Source organism: Pan paniscus, chromosome 23 (genome assembly GCF_029289425.2).
Source record: "Pan paniscus chromosome 23, NHGRI_mPanPan1-v2.0_pri, whole genome shotgun sequence".
NCBI lineage: Eukaryota > Metazoa > Chordata > Mammalia > Primates > Hominidae > Pan > Pan paniscus.
Window position 1 is genome coordinate 35,531,355 of NC_085927.1, and position 12,186 is coordinate 35,543,540.

General features: G+C 40.2%; 1 protein-coding gene across 2 annotated transcripts in view; it reads left to right on the top strand.

The window, feature by feature from the left end:
- Window positions 1-12,186, top strand: part of GRK3 (G protein-coupled receptor kinase 3) — a 273,006-nt gene that overhangs the window by 70,739 nt on the left and 190,081 nt on the right. The window lies entirely within an intron of this gene.

The following is a 12,186-nucleotide window of genomic DNA, read 5'->3' on the forward strand; positions in this document are numbered from 1 at the left end:
TCTTCGTGCTTGGTGACTGCTTTCCGTACCCTGCTACAGATGATGCTGCCTGTTTGTGAAACAGGACTGATACAACTCTTCTGGAAGGAACTCTTTAATATCTAAATATCAAAACTGTTAATCATTATTATTAGTAATTCATTATTAATATGTTAATAGCTCAAGTACTACAATTAACTATTCAGCTATTTAGCCCTAGTTTTCCTTTTTTAAATTTATTTTTCCAATAGCAGTGTTGTTTGAATGCCAACTGCAGATTTTAGTCTCCTTTCGACTTAGGTGATTGTGAATCTATAAATTCTTAACAAGAAGCAAATGTGTAGAATCTGTAATGCTTAGATTTTGTTATTGGAGCTATAGAAAATGTTACATTTATGGTGTCAGACTCTATTTAGCTGGTAAGGACAAAGCAAGAGCTAAGGCCAATTACTTGTCATCATCATCATCATCATCATCGTCATATTTCTGGAGCATTCACTATTTACCAGGCACTGAGCCAACATTGTATATTCATCATAGCATTTGGTTCTCATAGCAGCTCTGTGAGGTTTGTGCCCACATTATCCCCATTTTGCAGATAAAAAAGCCAAGCCCCAGAAAGGTTAAGTAAATTATTCAAGGTCCACAGCCAGTGTGTGGCAGAACCAGATTCTGAAATCAGGCAGTCCAATTCCGGAGTCCCAATTCCTAACCATTGTGCTATTCAGTCTAATGAAAGGAGCGAAAGATTCAAGGTAGACAACTGTATATTGTCAAAGGCATGTTCAACACCAGGGTTGTTTGTTTCTAAATAATGTTCAAGTCCATGAACAGCTTTTTGCTAATGTTTGGAGCAACTGATAAAATATATCAAGCAAAGAAAAGTGTGGACACATCCATGCACACTGGAGAAGTAGCAGAGTGGTTTAATTTTGTGTTGGAGAATCAAAGGCCAGAATGAAAAGGCACTTTTTACATCCCAAAGGAAAATTCCCATTCAGAAAGACATTGATGGCTTTTTTAGCGGCATCCATTCATCTGCTCTGCAAAGGCATGGGGTCATGAGATTTTGAGAGTATTGACTCTACTCCCAATGCATGGCAGTCATGTATAATAATTTAGGGGACAGTGATTCCATTCACAGTTCCAGAGGTAAACCCCCTTCCAATTGACTAAACCCAATCAGAAAATCCTACTCTTGCATAGGATTGTTTCAGAGATAGGCACAAATCTCATCCTAAGCCAATCAGAGCACGGCACTTCCGTCGGCCATGGTGATTGATTCAGAGATGGGCAGTGACTGGTTTGCTCAGTTAGAGTGAAACCTAGGATTTTGTTTGGTAATTGAGATAAAGACACTTTTCTTCAGGAAGATGTGGTGTACGGAACTCTTCCAGACATTTTGTCACCATGATAAAAGTGAGTCTGAAAAGTAAACCATCGTGTTCAGGAAGGCAAATCAACAGAACTGCAGAGCAATGGAGTCAGCACCCTGATCAAGTCATTCCTGAAACTAGTGTTGACCCATTTTTATTTACATGAATCAATAAATTCCTTTCACTGTTCACATTATTTTAAGCTGGGGTTCTGTTTCTTTCAACTAAAAGCATTCTAGTTGGTACATCAAGCATTATGCTTGTCATTTAAATACAAGTGGGTTCTAATGGGGAGATCTGCTCTCATTGTGAGAGCACGTTAAAATGGACTCAGCACTTGGGATCAATCTTTAAAAACAAACAAATGAAGTCTAACTACACACTATATTAATGAGAAATGGGTGTTTTACTCAAAGTGTTATGGAAACACTGGGGAGAGAATTTACATGACATATGAAAAAGCAAAACTTAATAAGATTCCTCATCACCCATCCCCATAGGACTTCTGTGATGACACCTGTTTTGCCTTTCCTTTTCCTTTTCTCCCTGAACCTTCTAATGTCTCCTTAGTAACTGCACTCTCATCCTCTATTAATGTTCTGCGTGCTGCAACATGCAAAGAAATAAAAGAACGGCATCAATTTAAAAAAAAAAAAAGGAGGGCCTCTGTCCCTCTAGCCTGTTCCCAATCCCAACCCAAGGATCTTCCCAGAGAGTAGTTCAGCTGCTGAGTAATAGTTCCATATGATTATCTACTGTGTTCTAGAAATACACAAGGAATGCTCTTGGGCTCTTGTGCGATCCTCTCATCTTTGCAGCCACTCCCACAAGAAAGAGGACAAATCATTACCTCATTAAGTGAAACTTGAACTTTACCCAGCTCCAACTCCCTCCCTTGGGGAATTTGGAAGAGAGAAATCACAAAGCTGATTGAATGTGGTAGACTTACTTTCTGAGTGATGTTAAGAATAACACATCTTTCTATAACCATCTAAAACTATCTTGGGATTCAAATCCTTTCAAGTCAGACAACCTCTTCCGGTTCAAACATTGCCCATGGTTAGCCATTAAATTATTCAGGAATAAAGAAGGCTCTATGGTTTCTCACTGTGTGCCAGGAATTGTGCTGGGTGCTCAGAGCCCAAAGCTCAGTGAGACACAGGCACTCATATTTGGTAGTAAGAAGTGGGTATGTAGTTTTCTTTTCTTGTGATGTCTTTATCTGGCTTTGGTATCAGAGTAATGCTGACCTCGTACAATGAGTTAGGAAGTGTTCCCTCCTCTTCTATTTTTTTTTTTTAACTAGAGTTTGGGAAGGATTTGTGTTCATTCTTCTTTAAGTATTTGGTAGAATTTACCAGTCATCTAGTCCTGGGATTTCCTTTTTGAGAGCTTTTTGATTATGCTTTAATCTCTTACCTTGTTATAAGTCTATTCAGATTTTCTATTTCTTTTTGAGTCAGTTTGGTAGTTTGTGTGTTTCTAGGAATTTGTCCATTTCATATAGATGAATTTATTGGTGTACAACACTTCTTAGTAAGAAGTAGGTATACAAACTCATCTCTGCTGTATAAGATAAATACTAAAATAAAGCTTGACAACAGTGTAACAGAAGCCTGAAGAAAGGAAGGCTTAGTTGTGTTTGAAGTTGGGGAGATGAAATAGATTCACAGGAGAGGTGATTGAAACTCATTGGGTGCCATAGAATGAGTAAAAGTTGGTTAGGTGAAGATGTAGGAATGGATAAGCATGTAGGACATTCCATGTAGGGAAATGATGTGAGTAAAGGCAGAGAGGAATAAAAATTTCTAGCATGTTCTGAGGCCATGAGGTGGGAAGAACATAAAAGAGTTTCTAGAAAAAAAAAGAGAGAAAAAAAGAGAGGGTAAGATTATGAGAGTATGAAAGGTGTTTATACCATGCTAAGGATTTTGTATTTTGTTCCTTGATTGATGGGAGGTCATTGACAATTTTTTTAATTTTTATTTTTATTTATTTATTTATTTATTTATTTATTTATTTATTTATTTTTGAGATGGAGTCTTGCTCTGTCACCAGGCTGGAGTACAGTGGTGCAATCTCAGCTCACTGCAACCTCTGCCTCCCGGGTTCAAGCGATTCTCCTGCCTCAGCCTCCCAAGTAGCTGGGACTACAGGTGCACGCCACCACACCCAGCTAATTTTTGTATTTTTATTAGAGACAGGGTTTCGCCATGTTGGCCAGGATGGTCTCGATCTCTTGACCTCGTGATCCCCCCGCCTCAGCCTCCCAAAGTGTTGGGATTACAGGCGTGAGCCATCGTGCCTGGCCCCCCATTGACAATTTTTAAGCGGGACTTTAAGACTATCAGGCTTGTGATTTTCTAGGAAGACAGTTTGGTTGCTGTATTGTGAGTGGTTGGAGGGGAGGGACTGGTGGCAGGGAAACTAGGCTGTTGCTGCCATCCATCATGAAAGATGGTGGTGGAGAGATGAGGCCAAGTAGAAAGGAGAGGGAGGCTGGGTGTCTGAGACCCTGAGTGCTGGAACCAGTAGGACACAGAGGCAACTAGCAGTGATGGAAGAGAGGGAGAGCATGCAACGATGAGGTTGAGGCTTCTAGCCGGGGTTGTGTCAGTCCTGCAAGGCAATGAGCAAGTTCAACCTGTGATGCTTCAGTACATTCTATTTGTGTATCTATGGAAGACAGTTATAGACATGGCTGCGTTTGTGTTGTCACATTAATTATAAAAGCTTTCAGGGAAAAAAAATCCAAAGGGAATAAAGATTTTCTGAAAAGCATTCTTGTCTGAAGGAAGCTGCATGCAAATGGAAAACCTTGAGATTTAATTGATTTCAGTAACCATAATGACATTGTGTTTTCATTCGGTTGTGCAGTGGGGCTTTGAAACTGTGGGAAATTGAGAGACAGGCCCTTGTTAGGGGAAACAAAAATGGTTTCTAGTTTCAAGGTTCAATATGTTTCTTTTCATAAAAATACCTCATCATTTCTAACAGTCTAAATGACAGTCTTATTTCTCTTCATTAGTAGGTAAAACCTAATGTTTTCTAGACAATAAAAAGCAGTCTGAGAGATATGTATGACACATTTAAAAATACTAACATCTGAAAATATATCATTTTATAGATTTGACTCGGGAACCATGTAAGTTTCTTTTACAATGATAAAAAGTCAAAAAGAAAATGAAAATTAATTCTTTAAAACTGAAAGGAAAATGAAACAAATGAACCTAACCGTGTTGGCTTAGTGACTTAACCACATATATGTGACTTTAAACACAGCAATTTGATGGTACAAAATAACAAGAAAAACAAAAAAAGAAAGAAACTATTCTCATTAATCATACTATTAGCAAAAATATTGGTATTGTTATTTCAATACATAGTGGGTAAAATAAATAGATTGGTAAATTAGCGTTGTCAGCAACTAAGATTTTCAGCATAAGAGAAAACATATAAAAATACAAGATCACCTAAGTGAATGAAGCCTTGTAATCCTAAATTTGAACTGGAAATAGTATGAACTTATGATGCATTTTTTTAAAAATTTTTACTTCCTAGTTTTGATTATTGAAATTTTAGGTTGGTGCAAAAGTAATTGCAATTTTTGCCATTAAAAGTAATGGCAAAAACTGCAAATTCTTTTGCACCAACCTACTACCTACAAACAATGACCAACCCAGCTATTACACTGATTATGGTCTCTAAGAACAATTTCAAAGTGAAAGGAATTACAGCTCCTGGGAGAAATGGCTGATTCCAAGAGTGGGGTAGGAAATGTACAAGATGATCTTAGGACATCTTGTTAATCAGAAGAAAGGAGGCTATAAAAGATTACTATGGTTGTGTCAAAAGGGCTCAGGAACCAACCCACTTGGCTCTCGCTGGCTAAAGATGAAATTCTATGAGCATCTGAAAGAAGAGTAACTACAATGCGGTGAAACACATGAACTATTCTAAAGTCCATGAGTTAACAATGATCCTAAAAACAAAACAAATCAAACCAAAATTCACTGGCCTCCTTTGGAAGGTATTTTAAAGAACCAACTTATTATTCTGAAAATTGGCAAATAAAAGAATCGAGCATTTATCTTGCCTTTCCTGTAGGTACTGTATCTTAGTCGATGAAGAAAAGCTTTCTCCATATAAGTAGCCCAACTAATAGGAAGGAGTGATAGACTTAAAATAGAGCCATTTTGCAAGTGCCTAGGGAAATAATGGCTCTAGGCAATGCTGATCATTGGCTGCTAAAATCCCCCGAAGAGAGACGGCCAGACGTTATGAGCCTGCTGATTGAATAATACAACTAACTATGAAATATTCGTGCTGAAAACTCAAACCTGAATCAGATCAAATCTTTAAATCTAATGACCAATTTACAGGACATACAAGAGAAGGAACAACATATTAAAAGATGCCACAAGGATACAACCAATGGAACCCAGACTGTGAAGTACTCTACAGAGCAAATGATTCAGTTTTTAAAAATATGTCAATTGCAAGGAAAATTTTAAAAAATAGGCAGAGGCAGAAGCCATAGATAAAGGAGACTAAAGAGACATACCAGCCAAAGGCAAATGTGTGGAGGGATGAATCCTTCCCTAGTACTCCCTGTCTTAAAGAATGCTGCTACTAGTAATGCAGGTGCCAGAGCCAGAAATCTGGGATTTGCTTTTATTCCTTTCTTTTCCTTAGCCCCGTCCACCTGCATGCAATAAATGAGAACCAGCCCTACTTGTTTTACTTCCTAAGTGCCTGTAAAATATCACTTATTTATTTTGGTTTTTAATTGTAGTAAAATACACTTAACATAAAATTCACAACCTTTTTTATTTTTCTTTTTCCTTCTTTTTTTTTTTTTTTTTGAGACAGAGTCTTGCTCTGTTGCCCAGGCTGGAGTGCAGTGGCGTGATCTCAGCTCACAGCAACCTCCATCTCCCGGGTTCAAGAAATTCTCCTGCTTAAACCTCCTGAGTAGCTGGGATTACAGGCACCCGCCACCACACCCAGCTAATTTTTGTATTTTTAGTAGAGACGGGGTTTGACCATTTTGGCCAGGCTGGTCTCGAACTCCTGGTCTCAGGTGATCTGTCCGCCTCAGCTTCCCAAAGTGCTGGGATTATAGGCATGAACCACAGCACCCGGCCAATTTACCACCTTAAATTTTTAGTGTACAATTCAGTGATATTAAATGTACATTCATATTGTTGTGCAACTGTCACGACAGTCTATCTTAGGAACCCTTTTCATTTTGTAAAACTGAGACTATAAAACAGTAACTCCTCATTCGCCCCAACCCCCAGCTCCTGGCAACCACCATTCTACTTTCTGTCTCTATGATTTTGAGAACTCTAAGTATTTCACATAAGCGAATCATACAGTATTTGCCTCTTTGTGACTGGCTTATTTCACTTAGCATAGTATCCTCAAGGTTTATCCATGTTGTAGCATGTGCCAGAATTTCCTTTCCTTTTAAGGCTGACTAGTATTCTTTTGTATGGATATACCACATTTACTTATCCTTTCATTGGTGGATGGACATTTGGGTTGCTTCCACAGTTTTCAGCTCTTGTGAATGATGTTGCTATGGACATTAGTGTACAAACAACTCTTCAAGACCCTGCTTCCTATTCTTTTGGGTATATACTCTAAAGAGGAATTGCTAGATGATGTGATAATTCTATTTCGGTTTTCAGGAACCGCCATACTGTGTTCTACAGAGACTGTACCATTTTACAGTCCCACCAGCAGGGCATAGGTGTTCCCATTTCTCCACATCCTCGCCAACACTTGTCATTTTCTGTTTTTTTGATCATGGCCATCCTAATGGGTGTGACGTGGTATCTCACTGTGGTTTTGGTTGCCATTCCCCTAATGGTTAGTGATTCTAAGCATCTTTTCTTGTGCTTATTGGCATTTGTATATCCCTTTCAGAGACATGTCTATTCAAGTTGTTTGGATTGAACTGGGTTGTTTGGCCTTTGTTGTTGTTGAGTTGTAGGAGTTCTCTATATATTCTGGATATGAATCCCTTATCAGGTATATGACTTGCAAATATTTTCTCCCATTCTATAGGTTTCCTTTTCACTGTGTTGAGAATGTCCTTCAATGCACCAAAGTTTTTAATTTTCATGAAGTTCGGTTTGTCTATTTCTTTCTTTTTTTGCCTGTGCCAAGTGCCTTTTGAACCTCTCCCTTCTCTCCACCCACCACCACCTTAACCCAGTCCAGGCCAATATTTTCCTGGACTCCTGTAATTGCCTTCTTACTGCTCCCTCATAGCCCTCACTGAAAACTTTTCTGTGGATCCCCCTTACCCTCAGAACAAAACTCAATCTCCTTACCATGTGAATCTTTGCACATTTCTGCCTCTCCAAGGCACAGTGCACCTGGCATGTAATAAGTGCTCAATAAACAGTCACTGTTAAATTAGGTGGTAGCTTGGGGATCTCTGAGACATCTTCTTATCTAAAGGTACCTCTCTCACCAAGCTTCCAGTGTCTCTAAACCCCACATTAGATATGCATTTCTGAGCCCATCCCATAGTTCTAGTTGTCCACTTTAAAAATAGTTGTAATCATGGACATACGGGGTACACTAGACACTGGAGGCTGCAAAAGGTGAGAGGGTAGGAGGGGGCATGAGGGTTGAAAAATTGCCTGTTGAGTACAATGTTCGCTATTCTGGTGATGGGTAGACTAAAAGCCCAGATTTCACCACTGTGGGATATATGTATGTAAGAAACCTGCATTTGTACTCTCTAAATATATAAAAATAAAAATAAGGCCATGCACGATGGCACACCTAGCACTTTGGGAAGCTGAAGCCAGGAATTTGAGACCAGCCTGGGCAACACAGGGACACCCACCTCTACAAAAAAAGTTTAAAAAATTAGCTAGGGGTGGTGGCATGCACCTGTAGTCCCCAGCTACTTGGGGGACTGAGGCAAGAAGATTGCTTGAGGCTGGGAGGTTGAGGCTGCAGTGAATTATGATCACACCACTGCACCCCATCTGGAACAACAGAGCGAGACCCTGTCTCTAAAATAAATAAAATAAAAGAGTTGCAATATTGAAACAAAGATTGTAGAAGCCAAAGGCATACATCTGAGCCTGAAGGCTGTTACTTACCTACCAGCTGTGTGACGCAATTAAGATCTCTGGACCTTTGTTTCCTTATATGTAAATTGAAGGCAATAAAGCAAATTTTACAAGGATATTGCATGATCTAGGGATCGTATCTGTGAAGTGTCTGCTCTGTTTAACACATCACAGCCACTCTAGAAGTTCCTACAGTTTGGATGATTAATAACTACAAAGAAAAAATAATAAGTGAAATAAACAAAAAATGGGGGCATTCAAAGAAAAGACTGACGGAAACTCTTGAGTGGCACAAGACATAAATATTGTGGGTAAGATCAACTCTTCTTCCACTGTGATTGTCTCTTTGGAGGGGCACTGCTTGCTTTTCCTAGAAAGATAGCTTCATCTTCTACTGAGTCACCATAAAATAATAAAGAAGAAACATGGGTAGTGTCCAAATATTTTGGTAACAATCAACTTGTAGTCAGCTGTTGCTGGGATAAGACTGCACAGTGAGCCCAAAATCTCAGCGGCTTGTGACAAACAACATTCATTTCTCTCCCATGGGTCTGGATATCAGCCACAGTTAATTGGGCTCAGATTCAGGACAGCTCCGTGTGTCTTTCACGTTAGGACCAGGATAAAGGAGCAGTGACTACTTGGAGCATACTCATGATGGTGACAGCAAGTATACAAGAGGCTAAGCCACGGCACATAAGTATACTTAAAGCCTCTGTTTGCATCATTTCTGCTTGTGGGCCATTGGCCAAAGTAAATCACAGGGCGGCAGCTCAAGTCAGTGGGGTAGCATCGTACACTCTCTAAAGAGAAGCCATGGCCAAGGTGGGAGAGAAAGAAGAGTCGTGAACAAACAATACCATCGACCACTCCACTGTAACTCTCATGTTCACTGATTTATCTCAATGGTTTTTTTTGGTTTTTTTTTTTTTTTTTTTTTTGAGATGGAATCTCACTCTGTCTCCCAGGCTGGAGAGCAATGGCCCAATCTCGGCTCACTGCAACCTCCGCCTCCTGGTTCAAGCGATTCTCCTACCTTAGCCTCCCGAGTAGCTGGGATTACAGGCGTGCGCCACAACACCCAGCTAATTTTTGTATTTTTCATAGAGATGGGTTTTCACCATGTTGGCCATGCTAATCTCAAACTCCTGACCTCAGATGATCCATCCGCCTTGGCCTCCCAAAGTTCTAGGATTACAGGCATGAGCCACTGCACTGGCCTCAATGGTTATTAAAACTATACCCAAAGGAGGACGGGAGCGGTGGCTCACGCCTGTAATCCCAGCACTTTGGGAGGCTGAGGCGGGCAGATCACAAGGTCCAGAGATTGAGACCATCCTGGCTAACACGGTGAAACCACCTCTCTACTAAAAATACAAAAAATTTGCTGGGCATGGTGGTGGACACCTGTAGTCCCAGCTACTTGGGAGGCTGAGGCAGGAGAATGGTGTGAACCTGGGAGGCAGAGCTTTCAGCCCAGCCTGGGTGACAGAGTGAGACTCCATCTCAAAAAAAAAAACAAAAAAAACAAAAAAAAAAACCCAAAACTACACCCAAAGGAAAATGAATCAATCCACCGAAAAAGCACATGCACTCATATGTTTACCTCAGTTCTAGTCACAATAGCAAAGACATGGAATCAACCCAGGTGCCCATCAATGGTGGATTGAATAAAGACAATGTGGTACATACACACCATGGAATACTATGCAGCCTTAAAAGAGAATGAAATCAGCCAGGCATGGTGGCTTATGCCTGTAATCCCAGTACTTTGGGAGGCTGGGGCGGGCAGACCACCTGAACTCAAGAGTTCAAGACCACCCTGGGCAACATGGTGAAACCCCGTCTCTACTAAAATACAAAAAGCTAGCTGGGCATGGTGGCCCGCACCTGTAGTCCCAGCTACTTGGGAGGCTGAGGCACGAGAATTGCTTGAGCCTCGGAGGCAGAGGTTGGAGTGAGCTGAGATGGTGTCACTCCTTCCAGCCTGGGCAACAGAGCAAGAGTCTGTCCAAAAAAAAAAAAAAAAAAAAAAGAATGAAATCATGTCCTTTGCAGCAATATGGATGCAGCTAGAGGCATCATCCTTAGCAAACTAACACAGGAACAAAAAACCATTTACTGCATGTTCTCACTTATCTATGGGAGCTAAGCATTGGGTACATGCAGACACAGAGATGGGAGAAATAAACACTGGGGATTCAAAAAGTGGGGAGGGAGGTAGGAGGATAAGGCTTGAAAAACTACCTATTGGCTACTATGTTCACTACTTGGGCAACGGAATCAGTAGAGACCCAAACTTCATCATCACACAATCTACCCATGTAACAAACCTGCACATGTACCCTTTGAATCTAAAATTTAAAAAAAAAGTATTTTGTCTTTTCAGCATGCACAACCTATTGGTGGAATTATTGCCTTATTTATTATTGGTTGGGAAGGTAAGATTTCTCTGATTTTCCTACTAAGAAATAAATAACAATTATGATGGCCATAATCTATGGAGTGTTTGCGATATGTCACACTGCTTCCATATGTGACCTCTTTTATATCTGTCCACAATTGGAGGAAGGCACCTTGATAATCATATTTTATAGACAAGGAAGACAAAATGCTGGGAAGTTAAGTGACTTCTCCAGGACCACACAACCAATAAATGTAACACAAACTTGGAATTAAATCTGGCTGTCCCTGACTTCAAAGTCTATGCTTAAATTTCCTCTTTCATCCTCAAGGATGGCCCTGGTTCCCACATTTTTTAACGATAAACTTTCTATTTGAGAATTGATTTTGATTTCAGACAAGGTATGAAGATTGTGCAGAGCATTCTAACATACCACCCAGTTTCCTCTATTATTAACACTAATTGTATCTTACATTAATATGGTGAATTTGCCAGAAGTGAACCTGTACTGAAACATTAACTACAATTGTTGCTTTGTTTGGATTCCCTTAATTTTTACTTAATATCCTTTATTTATTTATTTTAAAAAATTTTTTGGTGGAAACCAGGTCTTGCTATGTTGACCAGCCTGGCCTCAAGTGATCTTCCCACCTCGGCCTTCCAAAGTGTTGGGATTACAGGTGTGGGGCACCCCTCCCGGCCAATCTCCTTCTTCTGTTCCAGGATCCCTTCCAGGATAGCATATTCCACTTACTCATCGTGCCTCCCCAGGCTCCTCTTGGCTGTGACAATTAATCAGACTTTGTTTTTGACGACCTTGACAGTTCAGAGGAGTACTGGTTAGGTTTTCTTTATAGAACGCTCCTCAACCGGGATTGGTCCGGTGTTTTGCTCATGGTTAAACCAGTGAGGTGGGTTTTTAGGAGGGAGACCACAAAGATCAAGTGCCATAACTCATCACATCATATTAAGGTTACCTACGACACCATGATTTAACCGTGATCACCTGGCTGAGGTAGAGTCTGTCAGTTTTCTCTATGGTAAAGTTATGCTTCTCTTCCTTCACCCACCCCTGCCTTGTACCCCCTGTAGAGAGAAGTCACTATGCACAGCCCACACTTAGGGAGTGGGATGTTAGACTCCCCCTCCTTGAGGGCAGAATGTATATGTACATTTTTTGCAATTTTTCTGCACAGGAGATTTGCCTATTTTATTCTGTATTTATCTCATGAATATCAGTATAAACTCATGAATTTTTTTTAATACTTTGGTTTGTAATCCAGTGCAACTTTATTTATTTTCTTGCTCGAATTGTTCCAGCTTTGGC